Source organism: Pseudorasbora parva, chromosome 3, assembly GCF_024679245.1.
Source record: "Pseudorasbora parva isolate DD20220531a chromosome 3, ASM2467924v1, whole genome shotgun sequence".
In the NCBI taxonomy this organism is placed as follows: domain Eukaryota; kingdom Metazoa; phylum Chordata; class Actinopteri; order Cypriniformes; family Gobionidae; genus Pseudorasbora; species Pseudorasbora parva.
The window spans coordinates 11,236,476-11,247,282 of record NC_090174.1 but is presented as its reverse complement, the minus strand read 5'-3'; positions in this window follow the sequence as shown (position 1 = coordinate 11,247,282).

The following is a 10,807-nucleotide window of genomic DNA, read 5'->3' as shown; positions in this document are numbered from 1 at the left end:
CCCCCGGGAAGCTATCGTTTAGGGCTAGTAGTTGGCGGATTTTGTTGTAAAAGCTTGGCAACCCTGTCTGCACGCGCGCTGGAATAAACGATCTTAGCCGGTGTTGTAAAAAAATAAAGAATTTAATGATACACAGAGTACTTACCCAACATGATCATCATCCTAAAATGTTTGTGAACGGGGCTAAGTTCGGCTGGCATCCAGGCTACTGAATAAGTGGCTAATTTGATGAAGTCAAACAATCTCGTTCATACATTGTTGTAATTTTTGCTTTCCTTTTTATAAAATCGTATGTTTACATTCGAATCAAATTGTACTAGGGTAGAGTGGGGGGAAACACCCCCTTGGGGTAGTTTTTTCCCAAACTGACCATTAGCCTAGATAAAATCAAGACATGTTTTTGTTGTTACTATAAATGGACTATGTTGACCAAAGTGATGTAAAAGTTTTCACCGCAAAGTTAACACTTCCTGAGAAAACGGATTTTAATTTAAGTGATATCATTTTTAACAGTAAGATAAAAAGTGTTCTAAAGCTTGTCGTTTTGCAGAACATCACAGATGATGTATATGATATGAGAATAGCAAGGCCTATGGTTAGAGAGTACAGGTTATTTAAGGAAAATATTATTATATTTTCAGAATGACATCATTTTTTACCCCAAACCTACTACCATGTAGCCACTGGAGTAAAAAAAAAAAAAAACAGGGGGCATGGCTTCCCACTATCATCATAATTACTGTTGTTCTGAACTTCATGTTCTTTGTTTTTCCATCAAATCTAATCTAACTAGGTGGTTGAAAAAAATATTTGGACTTCATTTGGATTCACAAAACCAGACAGAAAACGAAAAGTTGCAATTTTCTAGACCGGTATGGCCAATTCAGGAACTTTCCTGTCATACTATGGGTCCTGCAGGCGCAATCAGTGAAAATAGTCCCAGCACGCTCTCTGTGTAAGCAGGTTGTCACGTTATGTTGACAGAAGTTAGCCTATTTTCAGGCGCTGCATAATATCATTGCGCCGGTGCACCTGTGGTACTGCAGCAAAGTTCCCTGATTATTACGCAGGAATAATATCGGGAGTATATCGGTCTAGAAAATTGCAACTTTTAATTTTCCATCGGTCTTAGTACGCGATGTAACTATGCACATCACAACATGTAAATAGGAAAACGTTGGCATTATTTTGTCACTTATTGAGCAGTAGGCTAGATGGAGTGGTTTACCTCCAGTCTTTGCGCTAGGCTAGCGGTGAGCGTCGGAGAGTTATGACACGCACGGAGATGAGAATGGTATGTATGGACTTATCTAACTCTGGGGGATACGGTGAATAAGCTAAAGTCCTACAAATTTGCAGTGTTCCTTTAAGCTAAAACATGCTTGTACCCTGATTTTGCTGTAAACGTATAGGCCTAAAGCAAATTGCTTTTTCGGAATAAGGGCGTTTTACCCCACTCTATTGTAATTCATACAACATCACCACCTCATAAAATAAAACTGACATGGAACCGAATTTGTTATCTTTTCTTTCCTTTCCTATTGTGATGTACACAAACCTAAAGGATTATTAAAAATACCATACTAATATTGTGTTTGACTCCTTTCGCCTCCAGAACTGCCTTAATTGTATGTGGCATTGATTCAACAAGGTGCTGAAAGCATTCTTTAGAAATGTTGGCCCATATTGATAGGATAGCATCTTGCAGTTGATGGAGATATGTGGGATGCACATCCAGGGCACGAAGCTCCCGTTCCACCACATCCCAAAGATGCTCTATTGGGTTGAGATCTGGTGACTGTGGGGCCATTTTAGTACAGTGAACTCATTCAGACTCATCAGACCAGGCAACATTTTTCCAGTCTTCAACTGTCCAATTTTGGTGAGCTCTTGCAAATTGTAGCCTCTTTTTCCTATTTGTAGTGGAGATGAGTGGTACCTGGTGGGGTCTTCTGCTGTTGTAGCACATCCGCCTCAAGGTTGTGTGTGTTGTGGCTTCATAAATGTTTTGCTGCATACCTCGGTTGTAACGAGTGGTTATTTCAGTCAAAGTTGCTCTTCTATCAGCTTGAATCAGTCGGCCCATTCTCCTCTGACCTCTAGCATCAACAAGGCATTTTCACCCACAGGACTGCCACATACTGGATGTTTTTCCCTTTTCACACCATTCTTTGTAAACCCTATAAATGGTTATGTGTGAAAATCCCAGTAACTGAGCAGATTGTGAAATACTCAGACCAGCCCATCTGGCACCAACAACCATGCCACGCTCAAAATTGCTTAAATCACCTTTCGTTCCCATTCTGACATTCAGTTTGGAGTTCGCCGCCACCTACTGGTAGTTTAGTTTTTAGTTTATGTTTAAACATTCTTTCCAACGTTTCTTATTGTATTAAAAATATATAGTTAAAACAATCTCATAACATTATTTAATGCAGTTGTAATTTGTCAGTGTAAATTATTTAATTTAACAACCATAGTGTTATTCTAATTTAATTTATTGATCAAATTTAAGAATATAAAAGGAAAGCTAAAGCATATCTAATATTTAAGATTAATCATCATAAATATGAAGATTTAAATACATCAAAGCTGATGAAAATGTTAATTCTGAATATTGATATTTAACTCTGCAGATCGCCCTGATATTGTGAGTCAGAATGTAAACTGGGCAACAGATGATAAGCACAGTTAGCCTATATTAACCCAAAACTAACTTAATTAAAACGCCACAGCCCAAACTGTTTTCTTCTTTTTAATTATTAGAATATAGACATTAAGAGAATAACTTGTTATACAAGTACTTTTACTTTTAATACTAAATGTACATTTAAAATCAAGTACTTTTTTTACTTTTACTTAAGTAGGATTGTCGTTGTAGTATTTCTACTTTTACTTAAGTAAATATGGCTCTGGTTATTTGTACTTTTACTTAAGTACTGAGATTCAGTACTTCCTCCACCACTGTCACTCACCAACTTTTACTTCATCCATTGCTACTCCTGCAACGCTCGCTCCTTCTGGGTTACGAGAGGCAACAACAAAAGTTTCAATGTCGCAGTGGTGGTGACGTGTGGGTCAAATGGCATATCGTTGTGGCGTGTATGTGTAATGGTAATTTGGACAAAGAAATTGTAATAGCCTACAATATGTTCGAGGGGGGAAGAAGGAGGTGGGAACCGGCGAACATTTAAAAGACTTTTTGGAAAATGTACTTAAGTAAAGTACCAAAGTATTTGTACCTTATTACATTCCACCACTGGTGAGTGGAGTAGCTATATGAAATTGTTGACAACGAGTCTTTAAAGGCACTTTTGCCTGTTTCATTAGCCCATTCATGACGCTGTTGTGATGTTGAGAGAGGAGATGAAAAATAAAGCATTTTAATTTGAATGATTTTAGCGTGTGTGATTTATCGTGGGCATGGGTCGGGTAACGGGCCAAATATTAACGGGTCTGGGCGGGTGCGGATTTAATTTTGATATTTTCACGGGTCACGGGTCGGATCTGGTGCTAAACCTTGCGGGTATGGGCGGGGGCGGGTCTCCAAAAAATGGACCCGTGCAGGACTCTGGGCTAGATGAGTAGTCAGTAGTCAGAGCATCCCAAAACTGCAGCTCTTGTGGGGTGTTCCTGGTCTGCAGTGGTCAGTATCTATCAAAAGTGGACCAAGGAAGGAACAGTAGTAAACCAGCGGCAGGGTCATGGGCGGCCAAGGCTCATTGATGCACATTGGGAGTGAAGGCTGGCCCATGCGGTTCGATCAAACAGATGAGCTACTGTTGCTCAAACTGCTCAGGTTAATGCTGTTTCTGATAGAGAGGAGTCAGAATACACAGTGCATCGCAGCTTGTTTCATATGGGGTCACATAGCCACACACCAGTCAGGGTGCCTGTGCCCCTTGTCCACCACCGAAAGTGCCAACAGTGGCAAGTGAACATCAGAATTGGACCACACAGCAATGGAAGAAGGTGGCCTGGTCTGATGAATCACGTTTTCTTTTACATCACATGGATATGGCCAGGTGTGTGTGCGTCGCTTACTTGGGGAACACATTGCACCAGGATGCACTATGGGAAGAATGCAAGCCAGCTGAGGCAGTCTGATGTTTTGGGCAATGCTCCAGACAGTGAAAATCACCCTAACAAAACACAAATCTAAAGACAAATCAGTCAGGAAGAATGAGGGGAGAACAATTGTATATCAAAACTCTGTACCATGAGGCAGTACCTGCAACCCAGTCAGGTTGCACATGCAGTCCTGCTCCTCCAGGATGGCCCATCCATACGTGCTGTCGCAAGGAGGTCTGGTGTGTCACCGTTTCTAGAGCATGGAGGAGATACAGAGAGGCAGGCTGTTACATGAGAAGACCTGGAGAGGGACGTGAAAGGGCAATAACCTAGCAACAGGACCAGTATCTGCTCCTTTGTGCGATGAGGAACAGGAGGACTGCCAGACCCTTACAAAATGACCTCCAGCAGGTGTGCATGCTTCTAACCAAACTGTCAGAAACAGACATCATGAGGGTAGCATGAAGGCCTCGATGTCCTCTAGTGGGACCTGTGCTCACAGCTAAGCACCATGCAGCTCAACTGGCATTTGCCAGAGATTACCAGAATTCAAGTCCGCCACTGGCACCCCATTCTCTTTACGGATGAGAGCAGGTTCACACTGAGCACATGTAACAGACGTGAAAGAGTCTGGAGATGCCTTGGGGAACATTATGTCCCTGCAACATCATCCATGACCGGTTTAGCGATGGGTCAGTAATGGTCTGGGGAGGAATATCCTTGGAGGGTCGCACAGACCTCCACGTGCTAGCCAAAGGTTCCCCAAATTGCTGTTAGGTACCAAGATGAAATCCTTAGAGTCATTGTCAGACTATGCTGGTGCAGAGGGCCCTGGGTTCCTCCTGGTGCAAGATAATGCCCAGCCTCATGTGGCTAGAGTGTGTAGAGGGTTTTAAGATGACGAAGACATTGATGCCATTGACTGGCCCCAGACCTAAATCCAATTGAGAACCTCTGGGAATTTATGTAGATGGGACACCATCTGCAATCTCATCAGGAGCATGCCCAGACATTATTGTGAGTGCACACTACACACACTACTGACTTGCATTATGAGTTGCTATGATGAACTTCATGCAAGCCTGTAACTTCAGTATTTTACATAGATTTTTAGTATGATTTTAAATCCAGCCCTCGGTGTTGATGATTTTGGTTTCCATTGACTGTTGTCACATAATTTTGTTATTTTAAACATATAAGTATAGGATAGTATATATAGTATATAAAGTTGTACAGGTATATCTCATTCATTGAGATCAAATGTGTGATTTAAGTGTTTCCTTAAAGGGGGGGTGAAATGCTGTTTCATGCATACTGAGCTTTTTACACCTTTAAAGACTTGGATTCCCATCCTAAACATAGACAAAGTTTCAAAAACTAATGTTGGACGTTTGATGGAGTATTTCTGTGTTAAAAATACTCCTTCCGGTTTCTCACAAGTTTCGGCGAGTTTTTTTCGAGTATGGGTCTATTTGACGTTAAATAGAGCGGAAGGTCCTTGTATGGGCCGTACAGGCTCTTCTCCCGGAAGGGTGCGCGCGCGTCACTAGAGCGAGAGAGCAAATGCACGCTGTAAACAGTCTCTCAGCTGCAGATCCAGTCGTCCGTGAACACGCCGTTATGTGGCGCGCCGTGCTCCACTTTATTCCTATGGGTGACGTCGAGCGACTTCAGCGCTTCAGCACAGCATTCCGGGAAGGCAGCGCTGCATTTGAACCGATTTGAACGCAGAAATGACGGGAAGGTTCAAGGCATCGCTTCAGTCGCGTCGCAAAGTGGATTTCCACGGTCACTGCTGTCACAGGACTTCACCAAATCATACCAAAGAAGTGTGTTTTTGACAGAGCGGTCCTGCTTTGGAAGATGCCGGTGAGTAAATCAACTTCAAATGTCTCTGCTATTGGCTACCGTCGCATGAGTAAACATCAGTAAACGATACGATCGCGTGCTTCGTCATTCAAATGCGCTAACGGTTACTCCATTGTTGTTCTGTATAACGTTACACTAGTCTGACTCTGACGTGCAAAACCCTTTTGCTTGCTACCTCTAAGGTCTAGTCACATACAATAGTCCATAAACCGAATCATGTCCTCATAAACTGCACACAAAGGCCCCTAAATACAGTACATACCACAGAGACGGACATCCTGATGTTGCCGTTTCTCCTGTTCAATTTATTTCAGCCTCAGATTTGATTGTGGATCATTATCTGTATTAGCTGAGATAGATGGGTTTCTCCACGCTTGAGGACGTCACCGCTTTGCGCGCTCATCATTCTTTAGCTCCGCCCACACGATACGCCTCCAGGCGCTCGGTTTTTTCCGGAAAGACTCGGTACAGCCCATATTTCTTTTATAAATATGATAAAACTAAAGACTTTTCGGAGATATGAAGGATGCAATACTACTCTATAGGTACTCAAGATTGACATGAGATTGACTGAAACTGAGTGTTTCACCCCCCCTTTAATTGTTTTGAGCAGTATATATACTCCTATATTTGTATGTATTATTTTATGTATATACACACAAATATGCATATAATTGTGTAATTCATATATAAAAATAATTAGTTTCCAAACTAAATATTAAGCAGCACAGCTGTTTTCAACATGAATAATAATAGCAAATAATTATATAGTGAATGATTTCTGAAGGATCATGTGACAATGTAGCCTGACAATCGAGACCCACATCAGGATGTTTGGTCTGGAAACTCACCATAGACAGGGCTCAATCCGAGGGGTTGGGATAAACGGTTGTCTTTCACGCAACTGGATAGCTGTGCTACAACCTACCAGAGCAACGTGAAGCGGAGCTAGATGATAATTAAACATTCACCGTATCCGGTCGGCTAAACTCCGAACACATCTTCCCTTTTTAAGAATGACTTCAGTGCCGTTCTTTGTTCTTTTCTCAAATAAAAGCTCAAATAAAAGCAATCCAAGTCTTCCAGAGTCAGTGCCTAAGTTAAATTGAAATTGAGAGTTTAGTTTTTCCAGCTCGCAAGTCTATTAAGAGTTGCTAGACAACACTGGCTGCAAATTAGATTTGCTGCCGTTAGGGTGCATCTAGATTTCTAGGCTAGTAACAATTCAGCTTTGCCATTACAGGAATAAATGACATTTTAAATTATATTAAATCATTAAACTTAAAATTATTATATTTGACTGTTTACAGTATTTTATATCAAATAAATGCAGCCTCCGTGTGCATAAGAGACTTTCAAAAATATTAAAAGTTAAAAGTTTAACTTAAAGTTTTGAACCATAATATGATAAAATTATTATGATATACATTGTCAAAAGGTAATGCCTGAACAAAAAATGTTCTCCTACAAGGAAGCATGAAAATATGGTTAAAAAAGACACATTACGTATGTTGCACTTGTGTATTTCCTTGATTGAGAATTGACTGAAATCTGCAGCATGAAATCGAGCAAATGAAATCAGTAAAGAACAGAGACACCTTCCTGTTTATGTATTGACAGCATTCCTCCTGCCTCCATAATGAATAACACTGATCTGCTCCATGATAAGCACATGCTAGAACAAGCTAATCCACTGCGCAAATAAAACCCTGCAGACTGATAAATGAACTCTGGCTTTTAAGAGTCAAATCACACCTCCGGCCCGCCCCTGTCATGTCCAGTGTTTCGGAATGAAAATGAAGACATATTGGAGTTTTAGGATTTGAGGGGTCTCTGAGGAGGAGGAATCGGATCAGGGATATCATGTTCAAGGTCGCCTTGTGCTAGATGTGCCGATGATTTGACAGATGTGGACTCTGTCTGACCTCGTGGACTGACGCTGTTATTACGGGATGTCTGAAGGGTCATAGACGCCGAGAAGAGACTTCACGCACTGTGCCTCTAGGTTTTATGCTAATTCTTGAACAGTGAAGTCATGCTTCTTCAGTAGATGATCTAGTGAGTTTCATGTCTTACTGAGGCTTGATTCAACGTGTTTTTTGACCAATTCCATTACTATATTCTCTAGCTATTTTTGACCCCACAATGGACATTTCTCAAGGTAATCTGTTGAATATTTTTATATTTTTCATCTATATTCTCATAAAGCCTTTTAATATATTGGTTTGAAACCAGCTCAATCTCATGAGAATCATGAAATCAAAATTGACCAATTTTTATGGAATATTGCAGAAGCCATTTGGTATAAATGATTTCCCTGTGCACATCATTGCTTTGTTTAAATTCATGTGGCCTCACACTTGTTTCAAAATAACTTCCCCTCCCTTAAGCACCTATTCTGATGATGTGTTTACTGCCGCGAGGGCAACCTGTCACTTACATGACCAGGGATGGGCAGTATTTCAGATACATGTATTTAAAATACGTATTTGAAATACAAAATACGATTTTGTATTTTAAAGCCTTTGGAAAAAATCGAATGTAATTTGTATTTAAATACACTTAAGATGAGTACTTTTGTATTTTCAAAATACTCAAAATACTTTGAGCCAGTCAACCTCTTTATCAGGAGCTGTTTTCATGCATCTACTAATTTAGACCAGACACGACCCTTCCCCCAACCCCCCAACATTCATTCACGTGAGCCGCAGCTGAATCCGGCCTTGGATCGGCAACTTTACGAAATTGTTGGAATAAGGATGTCCTGGTCAATTCTACTTGTTGATTTAAGTAGCTTGTCAAATGTGTTTGAAGCATTAAAGGGTTAGTTCACCCAAAATTGAAAATCATGTCATTAATTACTCACCCTCATGTCGTTGGACACCCGTAACACCTTCGTTCATCTTCAGGACACAAATGAAGATATTTTTGTTGAAAGCTGATGGCTGAGAAAGGCTTCAAGAAGGCCTCCATTGGCATTCAGTACATTTCCACTGACCCACTCACAAGACCCATAAACGGCACTAAAGACTTCGTTACAAAGTCCATCTCACTACAGGGGCTGTACAATAATTTTACAATGCGACGAAAATAGTTATTGTGCGCACAAAAATCTAAATAACGATATAATCCACCAAATTATTGACGTGAACTCGACGCATGCGCGAGAATATGACGCAGCTCCGCCGTTCGAATCATGGTTCGAATCATAGCGAATACATGACCCGGAAGAGGAGGAGTGCCGCTATCGCGTGAGTTCCAGGTGAGTTCACGTCCGAGACCTACACGGAAGACAATATCTTGGCAGATAAAGTCATTATTTTGATTTTTTTTTGCGCACAAAAACTGTTTTCGCCGCCTGGTACAATTATTGTACAGCCACTGTAGTGAGATGGACTTTGTAACAAAGTCTTTAGTGCCTTTTATGGGTCTTGTGAGTGGGTCAATGGAAATGTACTGAATCCCAATGGAGGCCTTTCTGAAGCCTTTCTCAGCCATCAGCTTTCAACAAAAATATCTTCATTTGTGTTCTGAAGATGAACGAAGGTCTTACAGGTGTCCAACGACATGAGAGTGAGTAATTAATGACATAATTTTCATTTTTGGGTGAACTAACCCTTTAACATTACTGCATGTTAGGGATGGGTGATATCATATGACAATACATATCGTAGATTCGTAGCAATGATATAAAATGTGAATCAATGGAACTTTTTCTAAATGGTTTACATATATATGCCTATCGGGTTAAGCATATATATCTGTGCAGCTTTTAGTGGGCAGGAATAATTGGAATGTTGGAGTGGAAAAAGATGTGAGGGCGAATGAGTTATTGATGTAATTTGTGCTATTATAACTGCCACGAAAGGAAATTCAAATTCACACTTGCACATTGGCAGGCAGTTCATTTGCTCGCGCGCTCCGGGAGTGAAATGCTGACAATTAGGCCTACACTTTTGACTTAAAGGCCATTTTAACATAGCAAGCGGTGGAATCAGCACACAGTTGCTGCTTTCTCTTTAACTTTGTGCAATTGAAGCCTTGCAATTCACATGGCTCTACGCCGCAAACCTGCTTACTGAGGTGCTACAAGGCTTTTATGCTTGACGTGTTCTCCGTTGTATAATTCTGTGAAACGACAGAGGGCGTTTCTCTGTCTAAACCATACAATGTAAAAAAATATGGACGACTCGACATCATCCGTTTCCGCTTGCCACAGTTGAAGCTTTCAGGCGGCCTGCACGGCGCTGACATCTTGGGACCGAGTCTGCGCAGTAGTGATTTCGGGACCGGAGTTGCGCAGTAGAGCGCAGGAAGTGGAGCAGGAAGTACAGCTGTGATATCAAAAGCCCGCCCACACTCTCGCAGATGCAGAACAACTAATTATGTTGGTGTGAAATAAACAGTTACGGAAATGTAGAAATTAAAGCTAAAGCTCCAATCTGCTCCCAAAAATCCCGAATAAAGTCAGTTAGTGCCTCAGTGACAACTTCACTCAAAAAAGACGTCGATCTTAGCTGTCAATCATGATGTCACACCCCCCGTTTTTATAGCATCAAATAACTAACTAAAACTAAACTTATTTTAAAAATGAACACTTGAAATGAAATCATCGTGATGATAACTGCCTCCAATGACATAAACTAACTTTGGGTAAAAAATATTTGAGGTGTAATTTGATTTTTTTAGTTTGCCTCGCATCCATTAGAAAACACAGAGGGGCAACTATACTGGGACCGGTCACCAGGGGGCTTGGTCTAAACCATCAAAAAGCAGCGATGAGAGGGAGTAGTTTGTCGAATAATTTGTCAAACACTCGTCTCGTGAGAAGTTTGTGAATAAATAGATTTTTTCACATAAACTGATT